General features: G+C 33.6%; 1 long non-coding RNA gene across 2 annotated transcripts in view; it reads left to right on the top strand.

Moving 5' to 3' along the window:
• The window catches only part of LOC149137034 (uncharacterized), a 26,818-nt gene extending 5,410 nt beyond the window's left edge, over positions 1-21,408 (top strand). Inside the window, exons 1-3 of one of the 2 annotated variants that reach the window (XR_016238663.1) lie at positions 1-1,485; positions 1,572-1,655; positions 20,992-21,408. The exon at positions 1-1,485 is cut by the window's left edge and continues 1,022 nt beyond it. This is a non-coding gene — a long non-coding RNA (uncharacterized LOC149137034). The remainder of the gene's footprint in view (positions 1,486-1,571; positions 1,656-20,991) is intronic. The other variant, XR_016238664.1, reaches the window with a different exon arrangement.
• The last annotated feature ends 269 nt before the right edge of the window (positions 21,409-21,677 follow it).

Below are 21,677 nucleotides of genomic sequence, written 5' to 3' on the forward strand. Positions count from 1 at the left end.
TTATGTTTCTTAATTTCACTTTAGCAAACTGGCTTTCCAGATTATGAACGTTTGTCTTGAAACACACTCATCTATCTATCTAATTGTTTGTAAAACATTGTTTTCTTAAATCTAAAGCAGGGGTCCTCAACTGGGGTCCACATAAGATTTTGCTATTAAAATTTATGTGCAGTAAATCGGTAATATCTTTACAATGCACAAAATATTTGAACAATTTTTTAAATACAGTTCCTAATATTTAATTATAAAAATACGTGGCTTTTTAAAACATCGAAAGTCTGTTGGGATCCAGTAGAATAAGATACGATTCAAAGGGGTCCATTGGCAAAAAATGGTTGAGAATCACTGAAACCTTTCGATTATAAAGGTTTTCTTTGGATATGCAAGTCTAACAGACTACACATTTTAAAATTGATGCACAATGACTACTTAGCATTTTTGCACCCAAAACACACGTGTGTGTATGTGTGCATACATAACTTTTGAAGGTGCAAATAATAAAGGAGTTATGCAAAGTTTTAAAATCTCATCTGCTAATACTTTTCAGGCAATATATACTCTATAGCTTGTATTGTTCTTTTCTTATTTGGTAAACCAATGTTTTTGCTTAGTTTTATTTATACAACTATATCCAGTTAACAAATACGGTGGAGGCAGCAGACTGATAGTTTGGGGACGATGTCTTGTCGATAACAATAATCAGCTGATAATCTTAAGTTTGGGACCCACTACATTTGATAACAATAGGTCGTTAACAACATTATCTGTGATTATGGTAAATGAATTCCACTGTAGTTAAATCCAAGGCAATAGCATCTTTGAAATAAATTGTACCTTAAATTGTTATTATTAACTAGATTGCCAGACAAAAACGCCTTGTGGCATTTAGTTATATACCCTTTTACACCTGAGTTCGAATCCTAACTATGCCTTTCATCTTTTGAGAGACAAGTAGTGAGGTCGATTTAATCGATTATGTCTGTTTTCCATTTTTCTGGTCTGGGTAACGTTTATTAGCAATCATGACATTGAAGTTTGTCAAGTGCTAGAGTAAATGCGGTGCGGTGTTTAGTTATTATGATTTCAACATTTTGAGTTCAAACCCCGCTAGATTTGAGTTTGCAGCTCTCCATTTGGAGTTTATAGAATAAATACCAAAATGGAAGCGAATAAATAATTTACATTTTCTCATTCTAACTATATAGTTTTGTAACTATGTTAGAAATTCTTCTTTAATGTCATCAGGAGTTGCATGAACGCCATATTTTCTCACATTCCTTTAAGATTCGCGAGGTGATGCCAAATTAGATGTAGCTAGCAATATTAATACTGAACAGTATCACTGAACAGTAATACCTAATCAATATTAGTCAACTAGTCTTCTTTACGAGTTAAAAGAAAAAACTATTGAGTTTCATTATATTAATGTTTATTAAAGTAATTCTGTTAAATAATATAACCAAAATGGTGTGTGATGTACAACAGGTGAGCATGAATGAAAGTTAAAAGAAACTGAAACTGTTCATTGCTTAGATAACATATACGTTAATACATTTCTTTCCTTTTAATAGGGAAAAGGATCAAAGCGTAAAGGAGGGAAGTTTAAGCGTTCTGATGGCAGTTTTTCCGACAGTTCGAACAGTTTTATCCGACAGGTAAGTTCATGTTTTGGTTCACTAACAAATCAGGAAAAGATGGCGATTGTGTATCTCTCTGTTGCCGTAGTCACAGGTGCGCGCGCATTCACACGCAAACACATACGTGCAACAGCTAAATACAACAACAATAATAAGACAAATACGCATGAATATACGCACGTACATATGTAAAGTCATAACGGATATTAACTCAATATCTCACAGTAGCTTTGACATATGGTTTAGAATTAACTATGATTAAATGGATAAAAAATAAAAAAAAAGAAAAGAAAAAGAAAAAAGAGAAAAAAATTGCATGAATTGTGTAAAGTTGATTTGCAAATTTTTAAAGATTTTTTTTTTTTACATTTTTTAATTAAGCAGTATATATTGTTTTTTACATATATAATGAGAATAACATTTTTTTTCTGTGTTGATTTACAAAAGTAAAACGTTTCATCCAATAACATTTTCTGATTTATGTTCTAGTACCCCGCAAACCCTTTCCTGCATAGTGTTAACCAATTATATAGTATGTGATTAAGGAATAAAGACTACGTAGATATCTAATTGTATTAATACGTGTATATGTTATTTGTATTGATACACTGTAAGTTTGTAATCTTATTTAATATAGAATGTAGTCACCAATGTTTTATAATGTTTGTAAATCAAAATTATAGTTCTGAGTCTCAGATTTATGAACCAAAAGGAAAGGGAATATTTTACTTATCTAACCCTATAATTTTTATCTCCATTTCTTATTCTAAATTTCCTCTCTGAATAAACTGTCCACACACCTAATTAGTGCGACTGATGAAAATTATAACTAATTTTTGTTTTTGTTTTATCATGTTGGCTTATTTGATAACATGAGCTTGTAGAGTTTTGAATGGTTTGTGGTGATATTATTTCATCACGCTTCCTTATTCTGAAGCTTGTCAATATTATATACCTATGGAAAAGTTTAATATTGTCATTTACTTGGACTACCTACTCTATTTGACATACCTACACATGTGTGCTTTACTCCTCAACTTTGTTTCCTCATAACTCTCAGAAAAAAAACGGATATTTTTTGTATGAAATTTTCTACAAATACCTTTCAGATGATGTAGATTATGATTATATTGGAATTTAATGCGCTGTGGGAGGGAGGAAACAAAAGCCAAAAAAAAAAAAAGAAAATCTGGTAGGCACGCACATTCTGATACACATCAGTGTTTACAAAATTTAAAATTTCATTTTGTAGATATTTGTGTGATGTGTCAGTGTATATATGTGCACGCTTACCCAGTATATATGGCAATCAATATATATATAGCTGTAAATTGAATTTCAATAAATCGTAATCTTCATCATCTGAAAGGTATCCAGAAAATTTCATTAAAAAACATCCATTTTTCTGAAAGTTATGAGGAAACAAAGTCGAGGTGGTGTGTGAAAGGGGGCACTTGTTTAGATACACCATTCTTCCATCAATGTAAACTTGATAGTGTATAAACTTTTCGCAATTTGAAAAGGATTTTCGTAATCTAATTTTTATAAATACCTTTCCCTCCACTCTGTCAAATTTTTCATTACAGATCCTCGTAACGTGTTGTCCTTTTAGTGATTTTTTTACTCTTAGTTTTATATTGCTGTTAAGTGTTGTATTTTTTATTGTGAATATTATTTGAAGAATCTAGCTTATAAATTGTACTAGTCTATAATTTGTTTGTGGTTGATAAAAATATCGCCATCTATCTAACCTAGTGAAGCTACCATTATTTGGCCAGCTTTCGTTTTCACAACTCCCATTTTATTTACTTCCTGCTCCTTGTTTCAAAGATTTTCTTTTTTCTCATTTTTGTATGGAAAAAGAGTATTATATTTAGTTGAGTTGCTCATTTCTTTTTCATCAGCATTTTCACCAGATTTTAAAAACTATCAGTTAAGTAATGCTTGAGTATATTTTACTGGCCTGGTGATCATACACTTTCATTCAACGCCAATTTCCAAATGTTATTTTTTCTGCAATTTATGCTTGGCAAGCATTGATTCGGAGCTGTGATAATTGGCCTTCAGTTCATTGATTGATAATCATTGCTAGCTGTCTTATTCTCTTAAGTGGTCATTTAAAAGTTTTCCCCAACTAGCTTTCTCTTCCTATATCTGCTCTTTCATCATTCTTTTACTTTTGCTACCAATTACTGATTTTATTAAAAACTACTTTTTACCCATTTGTGTGCTTGCACAGAAGATAGTTTTTCTTCATGTTTTAAGGTGCAGTTATTTGATGAAGGAAATTACACTGTTGACTTTCTGGCAAATTAGGATTGGTCATAGGGATTACTAAGGCCCCTAGACTGTAACTGTGATGAGAAGAGGAGAAACAGGTATGTCAAGTGGGTTTGAGTGGTAGCACTATGTTTGATGAGAAATGGATAAAGTCAAAGGCCTGCTTAGCTAGTTGTTTCCTGTTCCAAACATAGTAAAATGCTTTTCTTATGTCATGTTTATTGCCATTGAAAAGTGAAAAACTCCTCGAAAGGTTCATAGTTGATCTGGCTCTACAGAAGCCGTCCTGGTGGAAGAGAGATTCTTGAGGATTGATGGGTCACTCTCTGGAAAGTTTCCAAAGACTAGGGTAGACCCTAGTATTGAGAGAATAGGGGTAAGCTCTGAGCACAATATTTGAATGTAATGGAAGGAATTTTGTTAGCAGCCTTGTTGATTTGAAGCAGTAGGAGGGATTTTTGGTGGAGAGACTGGCAAAGTTTTTCTGTATGCATTCAGGGATGTGAGTGCATCGTGATACTAACTGTTAGAGAGAGTTCAGATAAATTATCATTTGTGTTTGTTTTTATATCCAGCTCTTTCATGCTGCTATGGGTGAGATGAATACATATATATTGAGGCATTGGTTTTACAGCCAGGTACCTTTACTGTTGCTAATCTATATCTGATTTTCAAGGCAGGGGAATTTTTCTACATGTCTTTGAAGTTGCAGTTAGTGAACAATTTGTTGACAATGAATGTTAACAAACCTCATCATTATTTAGTTTGAGGCTTTTCATGTGAAGTGATGTGTGTAAGCATTAACACACGTGCACACATACATATCTACAAATATTGATACAATATACATACATACCTGTATCCAAACTGTCATGATGTGCCTATGCATGCTATAGTTCTTGGAAATAATTTATATCTACATTTGTAATTTTTGTCACCTAAAAAGCTAGAAAGGTATGTGGCTGGCTTCTATCCTCTGTAGTTTAGTAGAGGGGAAATAGCTAGTTGGTAAGCTATTAATCTCAAATCTTCTGTTGGTAGATTGTTGAGTTCACATAGCTGTCAAGAATAGGTTCAGGATCATGTGGAAATTTTATGGACTGGTAGACTATCCAGCTTCATGGTATGAAACTAGAACTAACACTGATCGCTGGAGCTCTCTTGTGCTGTGGAAACATTCACCTCACTGTATGAGGTGGTATCAAAAGGTTCCTGAACTAGTTATGTTTAATAAAAAATAACTTATTGACCTATGTTTTAACATCATCTCTTTTGAAATAATCGCCTTGTGCAGCAATACACCGGTCCCAGCGTTCCTGCCACTTTTGGAATTTGGTCTGGAAGTCATTTTCTAAGGTTCCTGAACTAGTTATGTTTAATAAAAAATAACTTATTTACCTATGTTTTAACATCATCTCCTTTGAAATAATCGCCTTGTGCAGCAATACACCGGTCCCAGCGTTCTTGCCACTTTTGGAATTTGGTCTGGAAGTCATTTTCTGTAAGCGAGTCGAGGACCTTCTGCGATTCTCTCTGGATCTCGACATTGGTGTTAAAATGGTGACCTATGAGCTGCATTTTCATCTTGGGGAAGAGATGGAAATCCGCAGGTGCTAAATGTGGTGAATAGGATGGGTGCAGAAGTGATACCATGCTGTTTTTGGTGAGAAACTCATGAGTGAAGAGAGCTTAGTGACAGGCTGCATTGTCATTGTGAAGAATCCAATTCTTCGCGCTCCACAGATCTGGTTGCTTTTGCCAAATGTCCTCCTTTTCAAAACATTGCAGTAGAACTCTCGATTTACAGTCTGGCCCTGGGGAACAAATTCTTGATGCACAACACCACATTTCTGGGGGTGACATTCATAGCAGGTCTTCCAGATCGCTCATCGTCTTCAGGGACATTCTTCTGTTTTTGAAGTGCCCGTGCCACTTGAAACATTGTGTATGACCCATTGCCTGGTGGCTGTAAGCTTGCCAAAGCATGCTTAATGTCTCTGTAGCAGACTTCCCAAGTTTAATGCAAAATTTCATGTTGGCTCTTTGTTTGTCTGTGACAAAATCGCAGACTACAGCATACATGTGATCACAAAAACACAAATTCACAACTTGTGAGGTAAACACAGTGATGTCACTCGGCACACTGCCTCATAAAGGTCACTGCTAGCTCTCACTGCACATCCATTTGTGTACTTACATTTGTTGGCGTGCTACAGAACTGGTCCAGCAACTTTTTGATACCACCTTGTAGTTTGATGAGTAATATTGATACTGCTGGTGAATAGCTTGTGAAAATTATTCAGTTTATGTATGGAGGAAGTATAGCTAATATATTAAACTTGATAAGGTGGTGAGCTGGCAGAATTGTTAGCACATTGGGCTAAGTGCTTAGTGGCATTTCCTCTCTCTTTGCATTCTGAGCTCAAATTCTGCTGAGATTGACCTTGTCTTTCAACATTTTGGAGTCACTAAAATAAGTACCAGTTGAGCATTGGAGTTGATGTAAACAACCTTTCCTATCACCCAAAATTTCTAGCCTTGTGCCAAAATTTGAAACCAGTATATTAAACTTGATTATTTCAAGTAGGTGTCTCACATATTTTGCTTTTCATTCTTTGTTAAAACTTTAATAGCAGAATTCAAGCAAAAATACTGGCTCTCATGATCAAATTAATTTGTTTTAATTCATTAATATAAGTAGGAAGAGGTGGTGAATGACTAGCTTTTCTTAAAACTCTCTATAAACTAGAGTATAGAGTTAACTATAAACCAATGTAGTTAACGTTAAGCTGGAATTTTTTAAGATTGGAGTTGAAATGAGCACATAAAAAGAGTTCTAAAAGTAATGTAGTTCTTGGAGGAAATATCTTGTAAAGTCTAGAGCAATGGTTCTCAACTGGAGTCCATATGACTCTTGGGAGTCTGTATAAGATTTTGTTGTAAAAGTTTACATCCCATAAATTGGTTATACTTCTGCAAGACACAAAATATTTGAACATTTTTTTAATACAATTCCTAATGATATTTAATTTAAAAAATATAGGATTTTTTAAACATCAAATGGCTATGAGGGTCCACTTGAGTAAAATTGGAACTAAAGGGGTCCAAAATTTTAAAAAATGGTTGAGAACCACTGGTCTAGAAAGTGAGTCACAGTAGGATGACAAGAAGAGGCAGATGCACCAAATGGGTGTAGATGACAGCAGCCTACTCTTAGGAAGTTCAAATTGAATATGAGCTAATACTAATTCTTGTGAAATTTGTGAGAAGGGATTTAAATTAAATGAATTTAAGCAGAATAGGTTTATGACTAATGCGTTTTTATCAAAATTTTACAGCCTAACATCTTTAAAGGAAAGGAAATGATTAGGCTGTATATAACTTATGACAGTCTTTGGAGATGGATATTGCAGATATGCTATTTTTCAAGATGTGAAATTTATTTATCAATTCAATAAGATTAGAAGAATTAGTTTTTGTAGAAGAGTTTTTTTATGAATGGTGATGTTGGAGTTTTTGAAATCTTTGCTTTTCTGTTATTGGTGTTATGCTTGTTATTTGAAAGATGTGTATTTTTGACTGCATCTACACTATAATTATTGCTTATATGTGTTGCTAAGTTTTGTGATATGTTTGTTAATATGTATGCAGTTTTTAATGTTTCTTATTAAAAAATAAGTAGATTTATTTTGTTAGTGAAGTAACTGAAATAATTGTTTGCTATGTTTGTTATGTAAAAAATTTTTATTGATAGAATATCATAAGTGCCACAAAGTGAAAATCTTTTTTTTTTAAGTCTATAAATGTGGAAGGTATCATTCTAAATGAATTACCATGTTTCCTGTCTAAGCATATGCTTTTGTTGAGAAGTCTGATTTTGGTTATAAACAGTAGCTCTGATCTCATTGCAGAAACACTACACATTTAAATCTAGAAAATTTTTTTAATCACAATTTCTTGTAGTATCAATCCTTCATATCTTGTTTAAAGTTTCCCATCTTATATTCTGAATGAAATCATTTTAGTTTTTAGTTCTTAATTTTCTTCTTCCTAGCTGGAAAATTAGGCCTCAGCTTTTTGAAGCCCTTGACACTAGTCTTTAGCAACTCTCTGTGTATTGTTCCATATATGATGCATTCCCCACAGCCTTTCCTCTTCAATGGCAGTACATCTGATGTTCTTTTGGATGTCCAGGCTTTTGGTTTCTTGGTAGTATCCATGTTAATGCTATCTATGGTATATCCTCCTAGATTATTATGAATGCATAATCCAGCCATCTGAGCCACTAGCATTTTATTAATGACTTGTAGGGATGCAGTATTTTGTTATGCAACCATAATATAGGGTTATCTCTACTATAATTTCTATAGACTAGCATTTTATTTCAAGGATCACACTACTGCAACTAATTTGACACCTTGCTGATCCAGAGCTGCAGCAGATTTTCCTCAAGCACCCATTGTTGAAAGTATTGATCTTTTCATCTTTTACTTTTACTAGCAGTCACCAGCAGTATTCTGAAACATGCATTAGGACGGATTTGACATCAATGGTATAGAATCCAACCTTAGTCCTAAAACTGCATTCAAATCAACAGAAATCTTACAGGCTTTGGCAACCTTACTTGTAAGCCCTTTATTGACCTATTGACTTTGCTGATAAGATGTCCTAGACATGTAAAGTCTTTCACATGATTTGTCAACGTCAAAGTGAAGAAGCACAAACAAACATACATACATTTATGTGTGTGTGCATGTGTGCGCACATGGTGGGCTTCTTTCAATTACAGTCTACCAAATCCATTCACAAGGTTTTGGTTGACTTGAGGCTTACAAGAACTCTTGCCCAATGGGACTGAACCCCAACCATGTAGCTTGGAGGCAATGTTCATGTTTACTCAAAATTTCATAAATCTAACTGCTATATTGAATATACAATTATTGCACTTTGTTGCTAGTTAACTATTTATCTATAACAGTGAGTCATTGCAAAATAATTACATATTGTATAATAAAATTAGATTAGAAAAAAAAAGTTGATAATTAAGTTACTTGCTAAACACATGATTTGGGTTCTGTCCCTTTGTGTGACACTTTAGGCAAGTGTCTTCTACTATAGCCCCAGAATAAAGAAACCTGTTGTGTATGTGTGTGTATTTATGTATGTGTATGTATATATGTGTGTGTGTGTATATGTATATATATGTGTGTGTGTGTGTATTGTGGTATATTTTTTCTTTCTTTTCTTTTACTTGTTTCAGTCATTTGACTGCAGACATGCTGGAGTATCGCCTTTAGTCGAGCAAATCGACCCCAGGACTTATTCTTTGAAAACCTAGTACTTATTCTATCAGTCTCTTTTACTGAACTGCTAAGTTAAGGGACATAAACACACTAGCATTGGTTATCAAGTGATGTTGCAGGGGATAAACACAGACACACAAACATATACACACACATACATATATATATTTATTTATATACATATGACGGGCTTCTTTCAGTTTCCATCTACCAAATCCACTCACAAGGCTTTGGTCTCCTGAGGCTATAGTAGAAGACACTTGCCCAAGATGCCATCCAGTGGGACTGAACCTGGAACTATGTGGCTGGTAAGCTAACTACTTACCACACAGCCATGTATATATATATATGTATGTATAAAATGTGTAATATATATGTGTATGCATGTGTATGTTATGTCAACTTGTCTTGACAAAATGCGATAGTTGTAAATGATTGTCACTGTCATACAAGTGGTGGTCTTTGTTTCCAATCCTCTATGAAAACATATCTGGTAATGGGAAAATATTACCTTATTTGGAAACAAGTGAATGTTGGCAAAAGGAGGGGCATCTAGCCATAGAAAATCTACCTCAACAAATTCTGTATGAGAAAGTGGGCATTAGAATGATGAATCTTTGATTTTCTATTGTAACAGCTTTACAAAAACTGTAAGTGAACAACTACATGGAAATGCATTAATGTTACAATTCATGTTGCTACACTAAATGTCTCCTACTTTGTGGTTACATTAAAAATAATCATTTTGAGGAAGTTAATTATTTTAAAGGCAGTATATAATATTTTTTAATTTCTGTATTTCTATATTTTTGTATTATTGTGTGTTGTTGTGCATAGTGCACTGCATTTATTGGTAAGGTACTGAACTAATTTTGCATTAATTATTTATACCATTAATGCTATTATTAGTATGTTGATTGGTGTGGTGAGCTGGCAGAATTGTTAGCATGCTGGGCAAAATACTGAGCAGCATTTTGTCTGTTTTTGTGTTCTGAGTTCAAATTCCACTGGGGTCGATTCTGTTTTTCATCCTTGTGGAGTTGATAAGATAAGTATTAGTTGGGTACTAGGGTTGATGTAATTGATTTGCCTTCTCTTCTGAACTTGCTGTCCTTGTGCCAAAATTTGAAACCAAAGATAAGATGGTTAAGCATAAAACATTGATATTTTGTATTTGATAGTATTTATTTTATCTTTAGTTGAAATAAACTGTTTATTTTTGAGAAGAATTTTGCTGAATATGTTCCAGTTATGCAGTAGAGCATACTTGCACTGATTTACAGATGTTACAAGAATTTGTGACCTTCATGAAATTGTATCTTCAGATAATGTTACATACTGTTAGCAATCAAACAACTGGATAACTGATGAATCTCTCTCCTTTGTAGCTAAATAAGAAATCGCTAACAATATCTTTAAATTTCAACCATAAGTTTTGAATTCATTTCCATGTTTGTTCAAATAGCTCTTACTATTTTCAAATTATTCTATGTATATTATATTATTCTACATTTTCTTTTATAGTATCTTCACCATCATCATTATTTAATACTCTTTTTCTGTGCTTGCTTTAGTTAGATAGGCCTTCTCCAGGACAGCATCTTGGCACAAATGATTTTTTTCTGTCTTCTTTTACCTCCGATTTCTTCCACTTTGATCACTTGACACTCAAGTATAATCTTTCATATGCATCACACATCCATACCAATTAACTCTCTTTAGCACACTACATATCATTCCTCTTGCACCTATTCTTTTTCTCAGATCATTTGAGCTCTCATTCATATACATTAACATTACACATCCAGTGGAGCATGCTTGTTTCATTAATTTCTAGCCTTTGTTCATCCTCTGAATCCAATGTCCATATTTCACAGCTATTAGGTATTGTACTTTTTACACAAATCTAATAAATTCTGCACTTCCTTTTGAGAAAGAATCCCTGTGTTTTCAGCAGAGGTAATAGCTGCTTGATCTTTTTCCATCCTGTTCTTATTTTGGCTACTCTACTTTTGAAGTGCCCTTCACTACTAATTAGGTCACCTAGGTAACAGAAGCTGCCAACTGCTTCTAGAGTTTTTTATTTCATGTGTGTCCATGTTGCTAATTACTCTCATGCATCTGCTACATATGAAATCGTCTGTCAGCTTGCCTGCAATTCCACTGTATCTCTCATACACCCATAGTTTATATTCAGGACACTACAAGGCATCTATCTATTTCTCTGCATATTGAGCATGATCACTTCCCAGAAGACAATAGTCCCATTTGTTTTCTGCTGACTCTCTTTACTAGATTTTATTGTAAGACCTCTTGATTCTAGGTTTTGCTTTCATAATTGAAAAAATTTCTCTACAGTTCTTTGATAGAGTCAGTTCTGAGTCTTAACCGTTTTGTTACCATATTTTTGTTGAAATACACTGCCTTTGTTTCAATTAATTTTGAAAATAATGATGGAAATCAAATCAAATTTGCGAATTTGATGACTGGCACCCGTGCCAGTGGAGTGCTCAGAGCACCATCTGAGCGTGATTGCTGCCAGAGCAGCTGACTGGCTTCCGTGCTGGTGGCACGTAAAAAGCACCATTTGAGCGTGATCATTACTAGCGTATCCTTACTGGTACCTGTGCTGGTGGCATGTGAAAAAACATTTGAGCAACTTTGTTACCAGTGCCGCTGGACTGGCTCCTGTGCGGGTGGCACGTAAAAAACACCACTTGAGTGTGGCCATTGCCAGTACTGCCTGACTGGCTCTCGTGCTGGTGGCACGTAAAAGTACCCACTACACTCTCGGAGTGGTTGGCGTTAGGAAGGGCATCCAGCTATAGAAACTCTGCTAAATCAGATTGGAGCCTGGTGCAGCCATCTGGTTTGCCAGTCCTCAGTCAAATCGTCCAACCCATGCTAGCATGGAAAGTGGACGTTAAATGATGATGATAATGATGATGATGAAGAAGAAGAGAAGTTAGTGAAATATCTCTGCCATTATTAAGCTGGGAGCTTGGAACATAGATTAACATGGTATTTTCATGGAAGGTTTTAATATAGATTACTTTAAAACAGGAAGTTTGTATCATTGGATGAGGGGCAGTCTTGGGTAGGTTGGTCTCAAAAGATTTGAATTCCTTTGTCATGGTCTGGAGAACTATGTATAGTATATAGGAAGGAGCTGAGAACCTGATAGACACCTTGAATGCTAAATTCTTTGGAAAACTTGTTGCTGACTCTCACTTAAGCCATTCATCTACACCAACTTTTCTTAGTAAAAATCAGACAACAGAACTTGGTACCCCGATAAAGGCCCTAGATCAACAAATGCTAGGTACATTGGCTTGCTCTTAACTAAGAACATATGAAGTTGTTTCACTAGAAAGAGGACTTCTTGGTACTCTGTTCTTGCACAAATCTAAATCACATCTCATTTAAATGAATTTTCTTCCTTATTAGTTGTGCTATAGCTCTTTCTGTTACTTTCATGACTTGGTTCATCTGTGTGATTCCTCTGTACATGCTTCTTTCTAGAGCATTTTCTTTGTCCTTGTAGTCATTGATAATGAAACTGCTATGCTACTCATTTAGAACTACTCCTAGCTATACATCATTTACATTATTTACATTGGACAGATATGTCCTCATCTTGTTTGTTGTTACCACAATGTTTCGGCTGATTTACTTTCCAGCCTTCATCAGGTGTCCTGGTGAAATTTTGAATCCAACCATGGGTTCTCATTCCTAATATATTTTTTGATGTTATTATTATTGTTCATTCAAGGCACTACCTGGAATAGAACTCAGAATCTTGTTACCGAAACGTGGTAACAACAAACAAGATGAGGACACAAATCTGTCCAATGTAAATAACGTAAATAATGTACAGAATTCCTCATCTCTAAAACATAGAACAGTACTCCTTTCTATACTACATGATTATCCATGTGTATCCTACTTCTCTAAATATTTTCAGCGACTGGATGATTTCCATACCTTCATATCCTTAATAGCCATTTTGACTCTATAGATGTCAATTTCTATAGCTGAATCCTCTGTTGAGTCTACATGGGGTTTCTCTTTCTCCAATGCACTTTGTTTATTTAACACCCTTTCATAATAACATTTCCTTCTTTCTTTTGTCTCTTTTTTTCTTGGCATTTATGTGGTTAATTACGTTGTTATCTTTGCATACACATTTCTCACCAATGATCTGATTCATACTGACACACTGCTTTGCAATCTCTAACTCTGTTTTTCTCTTTATTAAATATTCCTGAAATCCAGCCTCTCTTCAACCTATCTGATAGTGTTTTTAGCTACCACTATTTTCAGAAAATCTTGTGGAAGCTTCTGGTTATCTTCTACGTTATAAGTATCTATTCCCCCCTTGAAATATGTTTCTCCTTGTACTTCTTTAAACCTTTTTTGGCCAAAGGATCTTTCAGCTTCCATAACTTTCCTTCTCTAGACTGTCTTAAATTTCTGAGGTTGTTTAGGTATTTCTTGAGATCACTTAGTAATCTATATGGAGGAGTATATTTTTCATTGTGGATAAATTTAGTATTCACAGCCATCTGGATATCCCATTTCCTGGTGAGTATGAATTATATCTGTCTTGCACATTCATTTGAATGTTAGGGGATCAGGTGGCTGTTTTCCGGTCATTTGTTTTGCAAATGGTTCGGTCATCTGCATTACAAGATTTCAAGAACATTGCTTGCTGTTCATTCTGTGTGTCCTAACTATAGCCTTCACATACATTGGGACAGCAACCATGATTTTGTCCAACGTGTTACATGTTGGTAACTTTAATAAGTTAAAGCAGTAATAATGGGAGCTAACAGTTATTAAAGAAATAGCTTGCAAAAGGAGGTCAGAGGAACACTTATTTAGCTTGTTTGTTACTCTTGACTGTGATGCATATGTAAAGATTGGTGTTGTGTTGTGTATGATAATTCTGAGCTTAATCATCCTACTACAATGCTGGCTACCTTAATTATTTCATATATCCATTTCTCTCTTAATATTCCTACTCCATCCATCACAATGTTGTTACTAATTCATGAAAATTTGTTCTTGTGTTCCTTGCCCACAAAATGTCTTGTTTAGGCTCCTTTCAACTTAACTTGTATGCACAATACACATCTACTCATGTCTGTTCTAGCTTCTCTACAATATCACAAGACCTCATTTTATCATGGCAGTGTTTCTGTTGGTATCCCTTAGGTTTTGAACCTACAGGGAAGAAGAGAATTTCTGTTTGTGGCAGTGATAAGTGTGTTATTTGGTGTGTGTTCTGAATTGAAAGGAAAGGTGGCTGATGGTATGACCAGTTGATGATGGTTGAGAGGTTCTCATACATGGTCAGACGTTCCAACCTGGCCATCCTCTGCCGTGTGCAGTACTAATATGGTAAGGTTTAGCCCTGTATACACAGTTAAGAGTTTTCATTGATTTGAATGTCATGTTTTTAGCATATTTTTTATAACTGGATGCTCAAACCATTTTTCAGTATGGATTGAATGCATTTTATCTTACCATACATGGTAGAGAGGCTGCTTGTTAAAACTAAAGTGTCCCTTCTTCACTACTGTATCAAAGTTGTGATTCACAGCTGTTGCTCACCTAGGTGGTTGCTTTTGTTGCAGTTTCTGGAGTCCATGTCTCCGCTGTACAGATTTTTTACCACCATTGTTTGCACTTCATTCAAATATAGTAGTCATATATATATATATATATATTATATATATAGGAAATACCATTACTGGAATGGCAGATCCACCTACCTTAACAAATTTTCAGTTGAAATGAGAGAGAGAGAGGTGGGGGAAGAAATACAGAAATGAAAGGATAGAACATAAGAACACCTGTAGTTTCTATTCACATCAACCTACATGGGGAGCATATTTAGAATTTCTAGCAGTGAAGAAGACCATAACAATATAGAAAGGGAAGCAAAGATAGAATGAGAAATAATAGTTTTACTTACCTGAAATCTAGATGGCTTTCCTGAGAAAATATGGGATAAATATGCTATGTATTGGTGTCACTGATGCTGACATGACAGATTTCCCTGACTTAATGAATTTTCAGTGGAGACTGCAGAGAGAAAGATGTATGGAGTGATGTGGGTGAGGAACAAAAACAGACTCACACACTCATTTTATATATGATGATGGACTCTCCTGTCAGTTTTGTTTCATGAGGATCCAACGACTTTCTTTGTTAGTCATAATGCCTATGTTGAATGTGACATTTGACTTCTGCCAACAATTTGCAAAGAAGCCCGCAGATGTTGCAAGTTTGGGGATTATGGATCAGTGCAGTGGTGTATTTGCAGCTGGTTTTCTCCTTTACCTTGCATCCTTAAGCTTGTTAATGCTGGTTGAAACAAAGTATCTTATACCATTTTGACACAACCTTCATTCTTTTTGCTGAAAGGTGTTGTGAGCTATATTAACTGCTATATTAACTCTTCAGCTTGTCCTTATATTTGAGCTATGGTTGACCAACATTCCTGTTCCCACTATCAAACTGGCTGTCCATGAAGACTTTGGGTATTCTTTCATCACTCATGATGAACTAATTAAATTATATATGTGTATGTGTGTATATATATATATATGTATGTATGTATATGTGTGTGTGTATCTCTCTCTCTCTCTCTATATATATATATATATATATATATTTGTAAATATATTCATCATCATCATCATCATCATCATCATCATCATAATTTAACATCCATTTTCTATGCTGGCATGGGTTGGATGGTTTGACAGGAGCCTGCAAGCCAGAGGACTGCACCAAGCTCCATTATCTGCTTCAGCATAATTTTTGCAGCTGGATGCCCTTCCTAATGCTAACCATTTTACAGAGTGGACTGGGTGCTTTTTATATAGCACCAGCCCAGGTGAGGTCTGTGTGGCCTAGTTTTCATGGTTGGATGACCTTCCTAACGCCGTCACCGGTCCACTTTGGCATGCTTTTCACAGCTGGATGCCCTTCCAACCATGCCTATATATATATATATATATATATATATATATATATATATATATATATATATATGTATGTATGTATATATGTATATATAGTTTCCATCAACCGAGTTTTCCTCACAAAACATTGGTCAGTTTGTGGGTATGCTAGAAAATACCAGCTGGGTGTCCATAGTAGTGAAAGAACTTTCTTAACTGCACAGCCATGCCTATGTCTATTAACTGGAAAACATATTAAATGTTACAATATATCTTGTGCATGTTTCAATCTAAAATATTCATTTTACTACAGATTGTGCAGTCATACCATGAATCTACCTGCAACTTCTAAACTTTGGTTCTCTGCCAGTCTTGCTTTATTTTCTATTCTCCCATTGCTGGTATTGAGCTAATATCTTCTTCCTATTATCAAATTAACTAAACAAGCAATTAGTGTTACATTATCCCCACATAATGCTTTCAGCTTATTCATAGCTGTTCCTATGTTTTGAATTGCCTTCATCAATACCTTTGCAGTTGATCTGTTGTTCCAATCATAATCTATATTTAACAGTCACCAAAAAATGACATTTCAGTATTTTGTCATTGTTCCATTGTCCTGATTGCAAGTGTGTCCATGTCAATTCAACCATGCTTCTATTCATAATTTTAAATACACTATTTCACAATTCCATATCCTTTGTTTCTCATTCATTCTCTTGGTGCAAGATAATAATTTTTTTTAATTGACAAGTAGGTACTTTATCTTCAGATATTTTTTGTATTTCACTATTCTGTTAACTGCTACCTAGTCAATAGTTTTCTGTAGGTTGTTCTATAGGAATATTCAAGCCCCCTCAATTCTGGAGAAGTCCTCTGCATCAGTCTCTCTTTCCAAATGTACAACTGATAGTACTGTTTTTGGAAGATCACTCTGAGTCAATGAAGTAACCACCATGTAGTTGCTTGACCTGCTAGAAATAGCAACAAGTGCCTTAGGAATCCTTGGAGATAGGCTTTGCAAAGTGCCTTTGTTCATAGATCTGCTTAATTAGAGTTGATCTGGGTTCAAACAACAAAATCTTTCACTTAATCATGATTCATATTTTCCTGGTTTTCATCTTGAATTCACAAACCAGTAGCTTGTGTTGGTCACTCACCAGAAATAGGTTTAATATTCATGATCATCAGCATTTTCTCCACTTAAGTCAAAGGCCGTTTGGTTCACAGAACTTGTTGATTATTTTGGTGGCTGACTTTCTGAAATTTGTACCTTTTATTGTAAAATTATCAATATCCTAAAACTTTGGGAACCTCACTTACTCTTCATTTCTTGCCATGCACACAACCTTCAGATAGACTATTGCTATCTTTCTGTCGATTCCAAACATACCTGTTAAAATCCATGATCTTTTATGCCCATCTATCTTTGATTTAGCTTACTTAAGGTTTTCGTCTTCATACGATAGACATAACTAGCTACAGTAGGTATGTATATAGGAACAAGTGTAATGTGAGTTTAACCTTGCATCTAGCAAGAAAGCCACATGCATCTCCTTATTGTTATCACATTTGCTTTATCCAGTTTATTTTTAATACATTTGATTCTCTGTCTCTTGAAGTCAGTTTGTCTAATGAAAACATTTCTGCAAGATTTCCTAAGTCATGGTATTCATTGACATGAGTTTTAAGTTCTCCTTCTGGATTTCCTTAAAATGAAGCAAAAGGAGTTCTATTCAAGTATATTTAATATTCTTTCATATAAAATTTATTTGTATTTTGAGCTCTCTCATATGCACAACACAGTCAACTTGTCTAGATTGTGCTTTGACTAAAAACTTCTGATCTCATCCAGATTTTACCAAGAATGCTGCTGCTCATAATCTTATGATGTCAATGATTATTATGTATAGGCAGTGCTAATGAAATCTGTTGGAAATGCTGATCTATGTCCTGGACATTGTTCAATTTGTCAACTTGTTTGACAATTTTCAGAGTAAAACTTTTTTAGACATCATGTTGTCTACAAGGCAGTTGGCATTTCATATCATGTGATGGTAATTTAGTAACTCAACTACATGCTAAGAGTTCATTGTGAAGAGTGGAATTGTGGTTTATAATAAGTGAAATGATGGCTCATTTTTTGAAACTTGACATCAGGTGGTATAGGTAGTAGATTTCTCCTGGATGCTGACAGAAATAATGGTGACCATGTTTTCATTGAAGTATTTGATGACTTCATTTATCTTCCTTCCACAAAGTTACACACAGAAGGAATCACTGTTGACAGAAGTTTTAAACAAATGCAGTTGGTATGCATAAACACTTTGAAAAGGAATACAACAGGGAATAAATAAGAATTGCAAAATATTGACTGCTATTTAGTACAAGATTATGCAGTGAGAGTTAGTGGGAAGAATAGGAGTATTATCTTCTGCTCTGCAGTTCATTATATATATATATATATATATATATATATATATATATATATATATATATATTTATATATATATAGCAATAAGAAAATGGAGGGGAATATGAAGTACTCATCAACTTGCAGACACTGTATTCCGTTGATTAATCTACCCACACCCACTTATTGCACTTGGTATAACACTAGTGTAACAATAATTGGGTACCCTCCCAGCAGTATATTGGATATATATTATCCCTTAGTGGGTTGGATCCTCAACCCCTAACTCTCTTGGATTATATATATATATATATATATATATATATATTTTTTTCTTTTTATAGTTTCAGCTTAGAGCTGTGGCCATAAAGGATCAAATGTCCTTCTTGTGCCATAGGCTCATAAAGTCAGTTTCCCAAATTCTGTGGTACATATATTCCCTCCTGGATGGGGTGCTGGTTCATCACAGGGTTATTAATTTTTGCTGAGTGGACTGGAGCAATGTGAAATGCAGTGTTTTGCTTAAGAATACAATGCATTGACTACTAAACCACTCACCTCCACACAATATATATGTGTGGATATTCAAGGTTACTGCAGTATGATCGTTTCATGCGACTCCATTTATTTAAGCAATGTGAGCATTACATTAAATGTAAAATGCAGAGCAATCTTCAGCTGCACAAAGATACAGAAAATTTACAGAAATTTCATTTCAGTAGAAGGACATATTGCTGTTGTAACTACATTTAAACAATCCAAGTGGGAAGGAAGAATACAAAAAGTTTGCTTTGGCTAAGTCAAAATGGCTTTTTGTATTCTTCCTTCCCACTTGGATTGTTTAAATGTAGTTACAACAGTAATATGTCCTTCTACTGAAATGAAATTTCAGTAACTTTTCTTTATCTTTGTGCAGCTGAAGCTTGCTCTGCATTTTACATTTAATGTAATGCTCACATTGCTTAAATAAATGGAGTCGCATGAAACGATTGTACTGCAGTAACCTTGAATATCTTTGTTGCTTATTTTGATATATATCACGCTAGCTACTTAATAAATTCTTATAAAAGAATTCATCCTATTATTGAATTAATATATATATATATATATATATATATATATATATATATATATATATATATATATATATGTCTATATATATATATATATATGTCTATATATATATATATATATATGTCTATATATATATATATGTCTATATATATATATATATATATATATATATATATATATATATATATATATGTCTATATATATATATATGTCTATATATATATATATATGTCTATATATATATATATATATGCCTATATATATATATATATATATATATATATATATATATATATATATATATATGTCTATATATATATGTCTATATATATATATATATATATATATATATATATATATATATATATATATATATATATATATATATATGTTTAACTCTGCTTCACATATTAAGTACTTTGTATCATATTTGTATGCTGAAGTGTGTGTATGTGTGTATGTATGTAGTTTAAAAAAATCGTTACATTAATTTTTGAATCAAATTGTTTTTGCAATAAATAAAATAGTGCATATTACATACTTTCTTGGTTGATACGAACAATTTTCTAATTTAGGCCTGCTATTTGAAATAATATAATCATTTTAAATCAGATTATTAAGGTATGAGTTAACAGTGTAATAACAAGACCCCAATAACTAAATAGTATTAGCATTCTCAAGCCCCAGACTATGAAGTAGGCCTTTTGGGATTGCCTCTTGCAAAGCAGAAGACAGGATGTCTGATCAATGTGGAGTAGGTTGGGGTCTAGCTCATAAAACAGATGTTCCAGAGAGAAATGCAAACTAAGATAAGCTTCAAGTAAAATATGTTTAAGGTGTTAAAGATTTGAGACTGTTACTTTTGATATATTGTGAAAGATAGGTCTGTTGTATTAAATTATTGATAGCTTTGAAAAGCTTATGAGAATAACTTTAACGTAATCCTTGACAAAGCAGAATAATTATTTAATAACTTATTAAATACAGAAATTGTAAGGAATTATTTATCAAAAGCAACATAAAATCTTTATTTACTTGGAAGAAACTTGTAATATGTGTGAAACATGTAATATATGTGAAAGAATAAAATAATAGTGAAAGAAGTATAATTTCTATTGTTGTTTTAAGAACAGCAATACAGTCTTTATTGATTTTTTTCTCTTGGTCATATTGATTATGATCTATCCTTTGAGACTAACTGGATCTTTCTTTCTATAAATATTGATATCTGTTTATTTGATAGATACAGTTCTATATTCTCATGTAACTTAAAATACTTTTCTATTTCTTTTCTTTCTATGCTTATTTAGAACCAGTCAAAGGTATGAAATTCTATCAACATGTATTAGTCACACTACACACCATTTCAGTGGTACGCCTTTCAGCCTAAACATTTGTCCTTTGTCTGTTTCTGTAGATGCATGTCTACCAAGAAAATATTCACATCTAATTATTGGTAAATGGATGAGGGTGAAAAAATTTTTTAAATGTTATTTATAAGAAGCAATAAATTCCACATCGTGTAGTTGTTTGCATTATGCTTACCCAACTAAAAACAAAAAGAAAAGGTACTTAGTACAAAGAAATATCAATAGTTTCTGGTTCACTCAGTTATTTTACTGTTACCCTTAGTTTTCATTTGTCTTTGCAAAACTCTTTTATATCTCAGTTTCCTGCTTCAGCCATATCACCTGCTGCAGAATTAGTCATTTTAGCAAGAATTTTGATTTACACTTAAAAAAAAAAAAATGGAAGCATGGCTCAAAGTTTGGAAATTATTTTTCCATTTTGCACTTTTCATTCACCAAAACACTCACAGTTACACTGTTTTGTGCAGCTGTGTGCGTTTCATTTTTAATATCTGTGTTTTAAAATCTATTTTATCATGGAATTGGTTCTGTGCAGAAAATTCTAAGGATGACCTGGTTATGACTGAATTTAGTATAAAAATTGAGTAAAAGGAAAAGAAAAATTGAAAATGTAAAAAAAAAAAAAA

The sequence above is a fragment of the Octopus bimaculoides genome, chromosome 2, assembly GCF_046866305.1.
Source record: "Octopus bimaculoides isolate indiv1 chromosome 2, ASM4686630v1, whole genome shotgun sequence".
NCBI lineage: Eukaryota > Metazoa > Mollusca > Cephalopoda > Octopoda > Octopodidae > Octopus > Octopus bimaculoides.